The sequence below is a fragment of the Camponotus vicinus genome, unplaced genomic scaffold (genome assembly GCF_025532165.1).
Source record: "Camponotus vicinus isolate PSW18456_S1 unplaced genomic scaffold, iyCamVici1.0 SCAF_3, whole genome shotgun sequence".
In the NCBI taxonomy this organism is placed as follows: Eukaryota; Metazoa; Arthropoda; class Insecta; order Hymenoptera; family Formicidae; genus Camponotus; species Camponotus vicinus.
In genome coordinates, this window is record NW_028141967.1 from 24,090,900 (window position 1) to 24,107,394 (window position 16,495).

General features: G+C 35.3%; 1 protein-coding gene and 2 long non-coding RNA genes across 11 annotated transcripts in view; 2 read left to right on the forward strand and 1 right to left on the reverse strand.

Annotated features, from left to right (window-relative positions):
- Window positions 1–16,495, forward strand: part of LOC145969294 (uncharacterized) — a 229,029-nt gene that overhangs the window by 135,580 nt on the left and 76,954 nt on the right. The gene's annotated exons all lie outside the window — the stretch shown is intronic.
- The window catches only part of LOC145969289 (lachesin), a 218,899-nt gene that overhangs the window by 101,727 nt on the left and 100,677 nt on the right, over window positions 1–16,495 (reverse strand). The window lies entirely within an intron of this gene.
- Window positions 1–16,495, forward strand: part of LOC145969293 (uncharacterized) — a 73,216-nt gene that overhangs the window by 15,796 nt on the left and 40,925 nt on the right. The window lies entirely within an intron of this gene.

A 16,495-nucleotide genomic window follows, 5' to 3' on the forward strand; every position in this document is an offset into this window, starting at 1 on the left:
AGAGGAAGGAAAGTCGAGAGGGCGAATTGAAACGAGTCAAGGGCGAGGAATGTGAAAAACCGGGGGAGATAGAGGGACGGAAAGAGAATGAAATCCACGCGTCGTGCCGCGCTAAAGTGCTGAAAGGTGTTCCGATGTGTCCGCGCTAATCGGAGCGTCAAAGCCCCCTATCTTACCGAGCGGAGCCGTCTTCGAGTGTATAAGGCGTGGAGAAACGGGATGAAAGGATTTGGCGCGGGTTGGCACACGCGGAGGGTTGGAATATCGAGGATTTTCGTAGAGAATCTCTGGCCCATTCCCGAGGCTCCGAGCATAATCGTTTAACGCTGTCGCCTTGTCGGATTGCGATGATCGAGGAGCGAAATCAACGCGACATATTTTTCCTTTTTAACCAGCCTCTGAGACATTTCGTAATTATAAAAGAAAGAGAAGGAGAGAGAAAGAGAGTGCGACTTATATGTGATATTATATAATTGTCGCGCTCTATCGATCGATATACATATTTACATTATGTGATTTCACTGTGCGATTTTATTAAATTGTCAAGCCGTAAACTGGTAAAATATAATCGCACGTAGTACGTATTATTATATAGTTGCAGCGAATATTCTCTTAGCACGCGGGTATTATCCGATTTTGTATGGCACGGATTTGGTTGGAGTTTACGTCCTTTTGTTTGTACAGCGATGAAAAACCGCGCATGGAATTACTCGCGAAATATATCGATATTTTTCACGTAATGTTTATTAATAAGTCCAAGTGTGTACGAAAATATGCGCATATATTCTCGATACGTTCCTGAATACGCGATATTGAATTGAATGGATATCACGCCAACGTGACAATCCATAATTCGGCTTGATATATACACTCTTTGCTTCTATAAATTGTCTACGATAAAACGAAACGGCATAAATATATAAACGAACGATTTAAGAATAAGAGCTGGGAGAAAACGGAGAAACGAAGATGTAAAAATGACGGATTTTCATCCAAGAATTTGTCGAAAAACGAAGCTCGTCGTACGCAAGGGAGCCGACATTATTGTCTCCCTTAAACTTTTTCCCCAACACTCCTCCTTCCCTTTCACTCTCTTATGCGAGCATATCGATGTAAACAATACAATTATCCGGCTCATTTAATCTCCAATAATGTAAACGCGTCCCTCCATCCTCCTCCCTCTTCTTGCCCCCGTAATTTAACTCTCTCACCCTAATACCGGGGCGTCGCGTTTGCGAGAGCGTTTCCGGCAACAGCCAATTGCTGTTAATAATAATACTGGCGCCCTAAGGATGCGGCAAACGAGCGGGCGAATAATTACGATATTATCCGCGCGTCAATACTTTATCCACTTTGGTGCACGGAGAGACTGTGCTCGCCGCAAATTCTTCGATCGGGGGTATCCACCCTCCCGCCCTCGTCCTCGTCCTCCTTCTTCCTCTCCCGCCCTCCTTCTTGTGCCTCGATCTATCCGCCTTATGACCCTGCTACTTTCCTTCCTGGGGCACCGTAAATCGATTACTCGTCGCCGCGTCGAGTACGGCGTTCGTAAATTAGCACCGAGGCGAACGAGCGTGAGCGAAGTGGTTCGACAAGGTGGTACAAAGTCGAGGGTCGCCTTCTTTACGAGGGTTCCGGCTCCTCCGGTGGGGGCGGTTAAGCGGCAGGCTTTAGTGGCACTTACCATCGCAAACATTATTTTATCATTTTAATGGCGACCTAAGAGAGAGAGAAAAAAGACCGCGGAAAACGAGGGAGAGAGAGAGAGAGAGAGGGAGAGGAGGGGAGAGTGTACAGGTGGATAGAAGCGAAAGGTCGATTCTGAAGCAGGAAAAAGGCATAACTTGACTTTGTGGTCTGAGGTTTCTTACTCCCCTCTTTCTGCTTCCTTCTCTTCTCCTTCTCCTCCACTTTCGTTCTCATTCCGCTTCCTACAATTGACCCTCCCTGCCTCCACTGCCTTATATAAGATTACGCTTGTTACGACAGTCTCCGCTCGACAAGGCGGCCTCATCCGTTCGCTTGGCGTGTTGACTTCGTTAGGGAGGACGAACCGCTTTAATTCACTACTCTCTCGTTGCTCCCCTCGAACCGGCTGTACTACAAATCATCCCTCTCCGACGCGATGATTCCCCAACTGCCGATTCTATCCATCTCTCTCTCTCTCTCTCTTTCTCTCTTTGGTTCTCTTTATCTCTTTCGCTTATCCTTGTATCATGCAATTTTTTATTTCTTCTCCTTCGATGTTACTGCGCAATTTTTCGCGCCTTAATTTGATATCCCGTCAACTTTGACCGTTATTAGTCAGTGAGTCTTACGCATCATTTCTTCAAATTTATCAATTCTGTGCTCGACGTAAAAATTACTTGCTTGTTTTGCAGGCATATCATATGTGTTTTTCGTATTATAAGGATAAAAAAATGTATATTTGCTATTTTTAAGTTAAATATCTTAATTGACATTTTAATATGCAAAAGATAAAATTATGCATTCGTTAAAAGAGTACTTATGTTTATTACGTATGCTTATTATATACATAATTATACATTTTATAAATATAACAACTGTCAGTCTATTAAAATATTTGACGTCCCGACATGCAACATTGCTATTTTCAAACTATCAAATCTTAATGTTAATTAACATTTTGATATGAGAAAAATACATTTTAATATGCAAATTATATTATGTGCTAAAAGAACATTTATATATATATATGCTTGTTATACATACATAATTATATATTTCGTAAAGAAATAAGACCTGTCAGTTTTAAAATGTTCCCAAGTCTCTAATTTGCTTTGGAACTTTATATAGAGAAAACATAATTTAATTTTTTTTAAGAAATATAGGATACGGATTCATTCACATTAACAATCTAAAAATATTCTTTATAAATACATTTTTCCTGATAGTATCACATTTTATATCAAATATCAATTATCGTAAATTTACGCAATCTCGTCGTTATTATTCTTTTTATATATGCTTTGCAATCTACGATGGCCAGGATACTTATCGCTCATCCAATCTTAAAATGCTTTCAATCTCTTAAATTTCCTACGCCAAATAAGCCATACAATCCTTTGTAATGTTTCTTTTATTATTATATCGAAGAGACTTCTTTTCGATCTTCTTCATCTCATAGTTTTGGTCATGTCGTTTTTCATCTCCAGTGACTTTCCTCTATTTCTTCTTCTCCTTCTTTTTCTTTTGAAGCTCTTTTAGAAGCTCCCTGCAGTGTTTCTTTTCGATGCATCACGTACGAATCATCAAATCTGTAATTTTCTTTCTTGCTTTCTCGTCTCTTTAATCCTGACTTTTCTAAATTATAACGATCTTTATCATAGAGATCGAATTTTAAAATATAGACACGTGTATATTTTGTTGATATTAATTGATATTGTAATCTTATCATTCTCTTCTTTCGTCGTTACTTCATGTGCAGTTTTAACATATAAATCTAAAGCAATCTACTGAGAGAGAGAAAGAGAGAGAAAGTTTCATTCTTTGTTAAATGTATTCTTGTCTTCCCATTTTTGTGCTATTTTTCAATAAACATATTTATTTCTGTCCTATCCAAATTGCTTCGAAATGTTTAATTTGTTTTGTTCTATTATTATATTCTTTCTTCTCTCTACGTATTTTCCAAGTTTTGAGAGAATCTTTTTTAACTTTTGATCGTATGTTAATATATTTGTTTTTTCCTGTGTATTATTCATCATTGCACCGATAATAATGTTTTTTTTAAGCAAAATCGATAAATTATTTATAATTTTGTTTGTTGTAAAGAAAATGTGAAATTTAAAAAATCGGAGAGTCATCGGTTACTCATCCTTATTTTGCTGGTTTTATACAAATTTTTGAACCGAATAAAAATCGATTTCCTCTTTCATCGCCTTCAGAGAGAGAAAGAGAGAGACAGAAAGCTCGTTCTTCTTATTTTCATTCTTTCATTTCTCCTTATCTTCTGCTTCATCAACCGTACCATCCGTACAGTTTCATCTATTTCTGTCCTTAACGGCTTCTTTCGTCTACTTTATCCGCTTTTTCTTCCGACTTCTTACCGGCCGTCCGAACATAAGGCTGAGAGGCCTCTCTCTCGCTACTTCTTGGAAGATATCCATCATCCTTCAACGCAGATTTTTAATAAAACTTCTACAGCCTCGGCCACGCAGTCGCTGCTCTCCTCCTACGCTGTGCCTCCCATGCTGTGCTTAATATTTCATCCCATCTATAGTGATCATCTACGAAGCCCCTGATTTGCCTTCAACGTTGCCGGCTTGTGCCTCTCACCCTCCTTTCCTTGCTTCTGTACGAACAACGAGACGATCGATTCCACAACGGGACCATTGTGGTCGGTATTCAAACCGTAAAACGTGTCGTCAGCCTTGCTGTCAAATAACATTGCAACTTACAAGAGATACGGTTCAAATATTTGAAATTAATTGGTCTTTGAAATATACTATAATGTATAAAAGCATAAGAAGCATGTGATATTTTAATTCAAACCGTATTGAGACTTACAAAGTGAAGTAATCTTTTCAATATTATATATAATTGTTAAAGATAATGAGCTTAAATAAACATTATATAAGCATATATTTTACTTTAATCGAGATGAAAATTGCCTAAAAAATTGCCAAACACTCAAAAATTTTAATCCGAATGTTATAATAATTTTGTCCATCATATTTTTGTATTTTTATATCAAGTATGAAACATCTATAAAGTAATTAATATTTGTTCTAACATGTTCACAAGTCTATCATCTATGTTACTTGTCTCACAAAAATATATGCGGCATGATGATCATTAATAAGATAATATATTTACCATAAAAAAATAGACAATATATGGGTTGCGTTGGAGAATTGGAGTAAGTGTAATTTTCTTTACACATCCATGAATCGTATTGCGATCTCTTTCATAATCTCGACTGCTTGATTGGATTCACAATTCAATTATCACAAGTCCTCACGAGCAGCGATCGATAGAACCATGCAAACTCTATTGCTTTTGCACAAAACAAATAGGTAGATAGGTAGGTACCACTGTACCGTGAAAGAGGGCTGAGAGTTTCTAGTATAGATAGAACGCAAACAGACACGAAAGAAGCTTTAGGGAAAATTATTTCATAAGTAAGAACACAAATCTTTTCTTCGTGTTTCCGATAATTTAATAACTGCAAGAATTTTACTTGCGAAAATATTATAATAAATGACTTATATTACAAGTTTACTATTTTTTTCTTATAAGTAATTATAGCGATATAATAACTTTTTTTGATATTATTGTGTTGTCTTTGTTATTATAATATATATCTAAAATATTATATCATATATAAAAGATTATTTAATTTGTCATTTTTAACTTATTGATTGACAAGAAACAAAATTTTTTAAAGCAATTTAAGAAAGTAAAAGTCTAAACTTGTTAATGCGCTAAAATAATGTAACGATTAATATTTGAATAAAAGGAGTAAAAATCGATTTCAATCTATCTTTTATCATCCAATAGTCTATTAATTCGGATTCTGCTTTTACGATACTTAAAACAATATCAATATTGAAAATTACGCCCGATTTGAAATTCAAATTATACAGTACTATTATAGATACGCCGGCAATTAAATCGCCGATTTCTTGTAATTATTTACGATTGTCAATGCAGAGAGAAGTTGTAAAATATTTCCTAATTTATAATTTAAGTCAATGACTTGCGATCTCAAATATTAATCCTTTACGTTCCGAGTACCGAGTTGGTTGACTTTGAGAGTTTTGTTCTACTCCACTCAATTACTACCAACTCGATTAGCAATAAGAGTAAAATTTGATTTAATTTAAATAATATTATGCATACAAGCAATTGTTGATAAGTGGATTATTTTCATTTAGTTTTGCTACTTGCGGTCTGATACACGGATGCATTGATTTGTTTGTATTTAATTATTATTATATTACCATATTAACACCGTATTATTATTTGTCGGACATGATATCGTTTTATCGTATATATATATGTGATATCAAACTATTTTTTTTTAAATATCAATATCATCAATTTTTGTTATTGCAATATTTTATAATATATAATTTTGCATATATATAGTTTCTTCGAAAAAGTTTCCAAGAGACACGCCGGAAATATAACGCAAGAAAAAAAAATAGTAAAAATATTATGTGACTTCGATTATTTTTATTCTAATAATAAATTTAATATATTATTTCATTATAATAATAAGATTTCATTATAAAATTTCATAATAATAAATTTAATATATTATTTCATTATAATATATATATAATAAAATTTCATTATAATATAAAATTTAATATATTATTTCATTTTTAGTAAAATTGTTTATATAAATAATGGCAAGAAAATGTATGGGCCACAAATATATATATAATATAAATCCGTGCAATCCATATGTAAAATGAATTGTTAATGTTTGTGAAAAGAAAATCAAGGATTAAGTTAAGTCTCATTACAATATATAAATGCAAAGAAATAATTTATGTAATATTCAAAACACATATTATATATTAATTTAGGACCAATATAAGACATATATAAAAAATTAAAGCTCATGTTTTGCGTCTCTGTTTTCTTTCTTTAACTTCTTCACCGATTTCTAAAATCTGACCACCATCATTTTCTATTTCGTTTCCCACGCGCAGTCGAACGCATGCAAATGAAGATCCGTGTGCAAGGGAGGGATCAACGAAAGACGAATCGGCCGACGGATTGCGCGCGATGTTACGGAGATATTTTTCGGGCGGGATGCCGGCGACATAAAGACGTCGCGGACAAAGGTGGGGCGGCTGGGTGAGAAAGGTGAGAGGAGAGCGGCGGGAGAACAATTCAGAGATTCGCGGCACTAAAATTTCACGACTACGTCGGTAGCAATTTCGGCTGATCGAGGGGGCGATGCAGCCCGCGCGTCGTGTCCTTGTCTATTTGCGTTTCTTAGAGGCGACCGAGGGTGTCGACGAGGAGCACGAGACCGAAGGGAGGAAAGGGGAGGAGGGTTAGCGGCGAAAAGTAGAAGGGAAAGCAGGTTTCGTGAGACCATCCGGAATCAACGGTCGGGAAAATGAGTGCCATCTCTTCCGGAACACGCACCCGGAGAATCACGGCGCCCGGTGAGAAATTCACGGAAAAGGCCGCGCCGAAGAAGGGTGACGAAATTCCATGAGTGATGGGCGGGATGCGAAGATTTTTCGCATCTCGTAACGGCGCAAAGCAATTTTTCCAACGCAAATGAGGACCGCCAGATCATTATTGCGGTGTGCGTTTCTATCCTATCCTATCGTGACATCGTCGTCTCGAGAGCACTTTATCCATTTAAGTCCAAAGTCGCCTTACTTGCGCAAATATTTACGCTCAACGAGTTAATAGACGGAAGAACGACGTCTGCGCCATGAATGTTCGGGAAGCGATGAGAAGACGATAATATATTCATTCTCTACATCTGTGTATACGTGCATTTAAATGAACGATTAATATCACATTGCGACTATCATATCGTAATTATTTTCTGGCCCAGCTTTTCCCGGGGTACCGTGTGTGTCTCGTTAGTCTCTCCCATCTACCGCCATTATTTTCGGGAAGGACGTAAGCTCCGTTACATTTCAGGGAAATGTCGAACCTCATAAAATTCGTAGCGCATCTGGTGCGAAATTCGTCGTGATATATTCGCCGCTGGACGGCATTTAAATCACTGTGCGGGTGTAAATTTTATACTGTCCACCGTGTAAGCTTATCGTCGGTTCGCGCAATGACTGTTATTGTTACGACGATGACACGGTTACGTCGACACTTTTACAGCTGCGTGCGCGCAATTTTGGCAGCCGTACGCTTTTCTAAGCGCGAAATAAAAGCGCCGTAAAAGCGATGTTTACATGTGCTTGTATCGAAATTATTAAATCCCATGAAAAAAGAGATACATACTTCGGATACGATATTGGCATTTTATTAGTTTACACGAAATCAAGACTTTTCAGCTTTTTATAAGACACTTTTTTATTGTTTTTTAAATAAGTATCTTATATTTATAGTATCATATTTATATTTTCAGCAAAAATGCGATATTAATTTTAGTGATAAGCATTTTTAAATGTCGGAAATATATAAATAAATTTCGTTTAAATAAAAATGTATTATTTCAAAATTTATTTTCCATGAGCACAACAGGTAAAATGCATAAAAGATATTTATTTAAAACGCAATAATTTAAGTTATTAATTAAAATAATAATTTCAAATAACTATCAAAGAGAAATTCTTATTCGAAAAATATTTGATATATTTCCGAATTTACATTAATATATTTTATTATAAATATATTAAAAGTATTAAAAGCAGCATGAAAGAACAGAGAAAAGAGAAAGAAAAAAGAAATTTAATAAAATATGAAAACAAAAATATAATACTTATAAACCTAAATGTATATGAAACATAAATTATAATAAAAAAAATAGAGTGTATTTATATAATTTGTGAAAATGTAATGATTAAATAATTGACTGCTCACATAAAAACAAAAGAAATAATTATTTTAATTGATTATTAGAAATTACAAGGAATACATATTTAGAAATATATATTTAAAATATTCATTTCTTTCTTTAATTCGTAAAATCAACCAAATATTTTAAATAGAATTTTAATATACATACATTAAAATTCTATATATTATTATATACAATATTTCATATTAATCATTTATGTAATCAAGGAAAATGATTTATGTAAATATTTTTATTTTCTATTTTAAATACGTGCACTATTTTACTCATTTTTGTTCATTTTTTAAATATTTTATTAAATCTCTCTCTCTCTTCTTTTTTCTCTTTTCTTTCTCTTTCATATTAGTTTAGATATTTTTAATATGTATTTAAAATATAGTCACTCTGATTGAGTCGAACAGCCTGATGCTTTATTAAAGATTAATTTATTTAAGCAAAAGTTGATTTAAATTACAAATAAAAAAAGATAATTTAAACTTATTTATAATTTAAATTTATTTATAATTTAAATTTATTACTTATAAATATTACTTATAAAATTTAAATTTATTATTAATTTTTATATTCATATTACTTATACATTATTATGATAGTTCTTGCTATCAGTTTTCCATACATGAATATCATTGTAGATACCATTGACAGATACCCTCTGACGTGACTGACAAACCGTTGTATGAACCGTAGAAGGAACACCTTAGGATATAAAATTATCGATATAATATTGAGGTCGATGAGAGAGAGGCGTGGCCCAAGATTGAAGAATTTTTCGAAATATCTCAACGTCGTTTTTCGACTATCAGCGGATAGAAAATATTCTATCCAACAGAACGGATCGGGGAAAGAGGGTAGTACGATGGAGATCGGATGATCGGGGCGGGTCGAAACGGTAGCGAGAGAGTCGAAAGTGGGGATAAAAGGTCAGAAGATTAACGCATCGATTAGTTCGAGCACCACGAAACACTCTTCGGCACTTTGGCACCGTTGCCATATGTCTGTATGAGTATATATTTATATAGGTCTGTGTGTGTGTGTGTGTGTATATTTTCACGTCCATCAGTCCGAACTATTCCTTTTATTATGCCCAACTACCTCCAAAAGAGCCCGGATGAAGCCTCGTTACATCGAACGGGTCCGCATACATACATACATGAATGCACACACACACACACACACACACACACACACATACACACACACACACACACACACACACACACACACACATATATATATATATATATATATACACAGAAAAAAATAAGTGTCAAATCAAAACTTATATACTTAAACTAACGCATTCATTGTTTCGTATAATACGCAACAATTTATAATCTTTTTAGAAGAATTTAATAATTTTAAATTTTAACAATATTATAGCCTTATTTTAATACTGTAATTGTCACCTCAAGAATATATAATTATTTAATTCTACTTTAAGAAAATTATAATCTTTGATTTAAAAATGTTATTTTCTATCTAACATTGTTTCTTTTCCATTCGAGAAAATTAAATCTTAAATCGTAAGAATATATTTTTCTTGATTGAACTATATAAAATGGCTTCATTCAAGTAAGCAATTATTGAAGCAATTATATTTTTCTTTAATTAACGCAATATAATCTTATTTCAAGGTTTCCATGTTAAAACTAAATATATTTTCAAAACAAGAATGTCCTTTTTTTCTGTGTGTGTATATATATATATATATATTTTTCTGTGTGTGTGTGTGTATATATATATATATATATATATATATATATATTCTTGAAGAAATTTTTTCCAGAAATAACGCTAATTCTCCCCATCGTACATCTTCGGTATGTGTCGATTTCGCATTATTTAATAACCTTGCAGGAGATGAATTAGAAAGGAGCACTCCGGCAACGTAAATATCTCATTAGTTTCCGCTTTTACATAAACGGAAGGATTAATTAAAAAAAAACCAGGTCAGTAGTGGAAGATTTATGCTGCTGGAAAGGAACCCCGTCGGAGAATAAGCTATAAAGATGAGAATATAAAGAAATGACTTGTCGTATGAGGCACGTATTTATCTTTCGTTTAAGCCAATTGTATATATTATGTACATATTAAAGCATCGATGGAACGCAATATTTTCGCCCTCTCACTTTTGTTTCTAAAAATTTTAAAACGAGGACAATTATGCGATTCAAACAGACTGTCAAAATTTCTTGCGTATGAGTTATTTAGCGAAGGAGCAATACGATTAAATTAGCATACATGAACAAGTTCAGTTATCGATGTAACGATGAAAAATGCAATCCTTCTCCTTTATGCACATATTTTATTCTGCAAAAATAGTACGACCACCGTGTGCTTTAAAATATTCGTACAACATGCCATTGAGTCAATGAAGCTCTTGACATATATAAATTTGCCTGTGTTCCATCTATTTGCACTGCTTAGACAATCAGTTATTCAATCTTGAATGGTGACGTGGGAGGATCATTTAAGTGAATCATTCATTCTTCGACGCTATCATACTATCAATCCCACATGACTGCTTAAGTCTTGGAAGCAACTCTAGAATTGCAATGTTTTCAAGAGTCATCCTTAGTAATTCGTGCTGTGTTTGAAGGAGCATTATCGTGTTAGGAGCCCATTCTCTCAATAGCAGGAATTATAGGGATGACCACTAAGATGATTATTCTATCTATGTATTACGAGTGGGTCCCATAGATAGTGCCTTTCACAATCAACAAATGAAACCTATCACAACAAGCAATGGAGTTCCCATTTATACTAATTTCAAGCAATTATGTCGATTAAACATTTTTAGCTTAATGAACATTTTACAAGTCCTCAAGAATTTTCAGATCAATTATCTTTTGCAAAAGTGTATATTAGGATCTTGATACATTATACATTATGCATATGCGAAATTTTTTAAGAATAAATATAAAATGTCGTTTTGCAAAAATACAAATATATACTTCAAATGACAGTCGAGCACAATAAACAGCATTACATGCGCAAAGTGAAAAAACGCAGATGAATATACAAAAGCTAAGTATCTGTATCATGTCGGAAGCCGGCAATTTACGTGTTAAAGCGTATGAAAATAAGGGAGAAGAAATGCCAGAGAAGCGGAGGTTTCGCGTCTCGCAGATGCAAATACTTAATTTTTCTCTTTACGCCAGCTATGACTACATTTCCTTTGCGTTTTTGATCTGGGTTGAATTGCATCTTACTGTTTCCGCGGTAATAGTGACTTTTTATCCGGCATTTAGACGTCTCTCTTTTCTAAATGTAAATACGTGAGTGCACTAGGTCGGAGCATATGCGCAAGCAGTCACGAAACGTTTATATTTTATAAACATAAAACATAAATAACGAATAAATATAAATAACGAAACAGTCGAATAACAAAATTTTGATCGATTAATTAAATAAAGATATTAGTCTTTCTGTTACTTTTATTTTATTTATTTTATTTATCGTAGCTTCCTCTCTCTCTGTCTCGCTCCATTTTATCGATATAATTTTGAGACATATACATGAATTATAAACAACAATAAATTGTCAATATTCCGATAATATTTTCATACGTCAATAATTTCAATCTGAGACTACTGACCGTTCTGTTTTAGGACGTGTCAATCATATTGAATTTTATAAATTTTATATGAAAAGAGACTGGCATTTGCCGAATAAAGTTTTATTATAAATTCGATTTTTACGAATCTCCTTCAATTGCTGCGGCAAACTATCAACGAACGATCATCTCACCTTTTATACCTTTTAAAAATACATTTACAGAAAGGAACATTCTTGCATTCACGGAATCGACGAAATGACTGGAAGAGCGAATGAAGGGCGTTAATTTCTTTCGCGGTGGGAACGATTTCGCGGGTGATGAATGAAGAGCACGGGGCGATCCTTTTTTGCGAAGTTTCCTTCGCGCGGTCGCTCATCGAAACTACATAAGCTCTACTTACCCCCGCGGCAATAGTGTTGGCTTTGGTTTGAGGTTTGGTCGCGCCAAGCCGCGTGTTTGCGGTTTTGCTGTCGGCGCTCCGAAGTAGACTCTGCGTAAACTGTGTATATGTCCACATATATCCACAAACACCCCGCCGTGTGTGTCCTGACGACAGCAGTCGAGTGCTGCGCAAGAGAGTGAACGGACAGCGATCGATATAACGATAGATGTTCCGCGAGCAGACAGCCTGAGCTTATCGACGAATCGCGTGCCGCATCGCTCCCCTGTGTGATTTGTGGGGATAAAAACGCGCGCGGGATCGCCCGGTGTCAGATTTTTCGACGATGAGAGAGAGAAAAAAAAGCCCACGCCGAGCGGAGCTGATAGCTAAGCGGGGAAAAATCGATGATTATTTCGTAAAAAAAGAGAGAAAGAGAAAAAAGCCTTCCCGTATGGGACACTAGGCTTTTAAAAGTAGCGAAAGCTCGCATTTCGGCGCGATTCTTTCAACTCTATTTCGCTAGCATTTCTATATCTGAATGAAAAAAAGAAGCGAGGATGTAAAATGTACATGGAATATACAGAGATGATAAAAAGAGTAAAGAAATGTAAAATATGACACTGGAAAATAATAGAGGGATAAACTTAATTTTTAATTTATAAATATATTTATTTAGACGTAATAATCACAAGCGAATTAATTATTTTACAAATGCAGGAGGAGTACAAATTGAAGATAACGCCATTAAAGTTACAGATGAGCGATATATCGAGATGTTTCTGCGACACTCTTAATTCCATTATCCTCGTTATCCCCAAAAGCGCGGTCAAGCATAACACAATCTAACATCTTAATAATACAACCGGGTACGAATCACCTTCCAGTTCATTACCCATTCGTGTCTAAGGGTGAGAGCGAATCGAGGATAACGAACCTCTTGGAGCTCGTCGATGGTGGCGGGTTGCACGCCGAGGATCAATTGAAGAATCGTTCGGGCTAATTAATTGGAGAATAATCTGAGAAGAGCTTAATACAGACGTACTCGTCTACGGTACAACGATGACTCTCATCGCGAAACGCGGAGTCGAGAGAAAGAGAGGATCCTTCTTGCGCGTATAAAGCGGAGACAAATCAACGGCATTAAAAGCGTATACCGATAGAATAAAAACTAGCTCGCTTTGACTCGAGCTTTGTTGGAAATAATACGAGCACTTGGGGCAAAATATATTTGAAACAGAGGAAACCGATACAAAAATGTTTTTTCCATCTTTATGTTCCATATTGCAAAAGCATTATCGACCTTTTATTTTACGCGTGGACAACTCTTGATTGTAACACATTCGAGAGATCCGCGTTCTCTGTCTAATATTTTTTAATTTAATATGTATAAATATATTTACGCGTGATATTCTACAGCGAATTTCCGACACGACGCGGGGGGCGAAAAAAATTGCTCGTATTCCGGGTAGGAATCGAAATGCATTTTCTTATCGGGCATCTCTTCCTCGTTCGATTTCCGCAGAAATATACCGATCGCCGGAGCCAATATCCTTACGTTTTACCGGGATTCAGAAGTCGCGATCTGCATCGCGAAATAGTATCGGTAAATGGGGAAATTCCACGTTAAGATACGAGCCGACTGTACATCGGGCAAGCGACCAAAGAACAATAAAGCCGAGGGGAATTTTTACTTCCGGCCGGATGCGCGCCACCATCGGCTACAGTTGCGGTGGATTTACATTTTCGTTGGCTGCGCATCGAATCATGCGTTTTTCTCCTTTCTTTCCTTTTTTTTCTCTTTCTTTCTTTCGCGGCGCTCGCGAATTTGGCTGTATTGAAGCGGAAAAATTGCCAGTCGCGTATATGTATACGTCTAGTCGACGAAATTCCAAATAAATCGCCGCTGAAAGTCCGATGAGATATACGTACGCAACAAAAAATTTCGTGCCTTCTCCCTCCGTGCAGTTATAACGTTAAGATATGTTGCGAATCCGCCTTTCATTCATATGAGACGACGACAAAATTATAAGATAAACAAAGTTATGTTTTCGCCCAAGTAGGCAATTAATGTAGCGATCGTCGATGATGATTTGTGTTAATTGCGAATAAAAGTTCTTTTTTTATTGGCATTTATATCCAGAAATTAACGATGCTAAATTTATTCAATGATGACTGCGTAAAATATATCAAGGCTTAAATTTAAACGAGATAATTATTTGTGTAAATTTTATGTAAATTATTGACTTAAGCAACTTCTCATTATATTTAATTTATTTTAATATAGGCAATTAATTATTGCGGGCGTCAAAATTATATTAATATAAATTTAAAAAATAACACAAGTGTATAAATTTTCTAAAACGAAATTAATTAAAAATTGAAATAAATCTCTACAAGAAAATCGATATCAAACAGTTTTTATAAACTTTAATTCAAACGACAGTATTAATAATGGTAAAGATTGAATTCAGATTTCATATAACGTGATTGTGATTAACTTTCTTTCTTGTTGTATTGCTGTGAGAAGTTTAAGAAGCCGAAGGAAATTTCTCGACGAGATATCGTACCGATAACGTACAGCAAAAAAACTTGGAATTTTAATATCTTGACTTATATAGCGATTGTTTTTTCTTGAGCCGAGATGTATCTTGATTTCGCGAGAATAGGCGATTGATCCTTACGGTCCCGGTGAGCAAAAAGAAGTTGGGAAAATCTCGTTGCAGCCTCGATCGGGATTAAATATCGCGAATTTTTTCTTCGATAATACACGGAGGGGTGTAATCCGGAAGACCAGAAAAATGTAGCAATACGTTTAAACGCGATAAAATTTTTTCGCGCGTAAATGTACCCGTTAACGACATCAAGCGCAACTTCAGAGAGATTGCGAAATAATTCGGATTCCCTGGCAATGAATGCAAAATTATATCAAACGGAGTTCAAAGCGATATAAAATATCCCGCCTTGTTCCCCGTCCCGCGCGCTGTCCAGAGATTAAAAAAAAAAGATATCTTTGCAATTCATATACGCGGCTCATTTCAATTTAGATTGAAATTAGAACTTTTATTCATCCCTCTCGAAAAATTTATAAAATTAAATTCCTCTCTCTTTGTTAATATATTATATTCCGCTACTATCCTCCCTTTACATTTGTTGCGACGCTTACGATCGATCGCACTTGTGATTTCTGTTACGCGTAAATTTAAGCGCGTGTCATTACGTGTCCTCGCTTATGCAAAAATCAAAATGTCACGCGGCCACCGATAATAATCGATTGGCCGTAATGATTGCTCGTCGTTCGATATACGTGCGAAGCCGAATGATCGTAGGGTAATAACACTGATCCCGGTTAGAAGATACGAGGGGTGGTTTAAGTGCGTGTTTAGCGGTTGTGATCCCTCGTGGCCTTTCCATGGGACACTAAAGGGCACTAAGGGGCAATATAAGGCTCGTATAAGGTGGAGAAGTGGTAGTGAGAGAGGTAAGCCGTTGTACAGTGTACTCGGACCACTATACAAAATCATTCCGCGCAGGCGCCCGACAAAGTATTGTCCGTCTCGATCTTCGGCATGCTTCGAAATGAGAAAATCTTTGCAAAAGATAGAGAGGACTGATTTAGTTGAACGTTTGGAAAGAGATCTAAAGGCATGTTTTTAAGCATGCCTTTATGCATGCTTTTAATTTTAACGTAAAAAAATAAAGTTTCTCTCTCTATCTCATTTCTTATTTTTTTATGAATGACATACCTCGAGTGACATTTAAATAAAACATCACTGGGATAAATAAAAAGCTCATTTCTATCATAAAAAGTGAATAAAGATGAGAAGAACTGCTCGCGTGTTCTCCTTGCAATTTATCGCTTAAAACGATACTATCATGCTCGTATTAACGAGTTTTAATTTACCGTAGTGCGAGAAAAAACGTTAATCTCAAATATCTGGAACAGAATTAAATTACTTGATTACTTGTGAAATTTCTGCATTTATACGATTTAACGATTGGTAGCAGCCAATTTGATCTACTC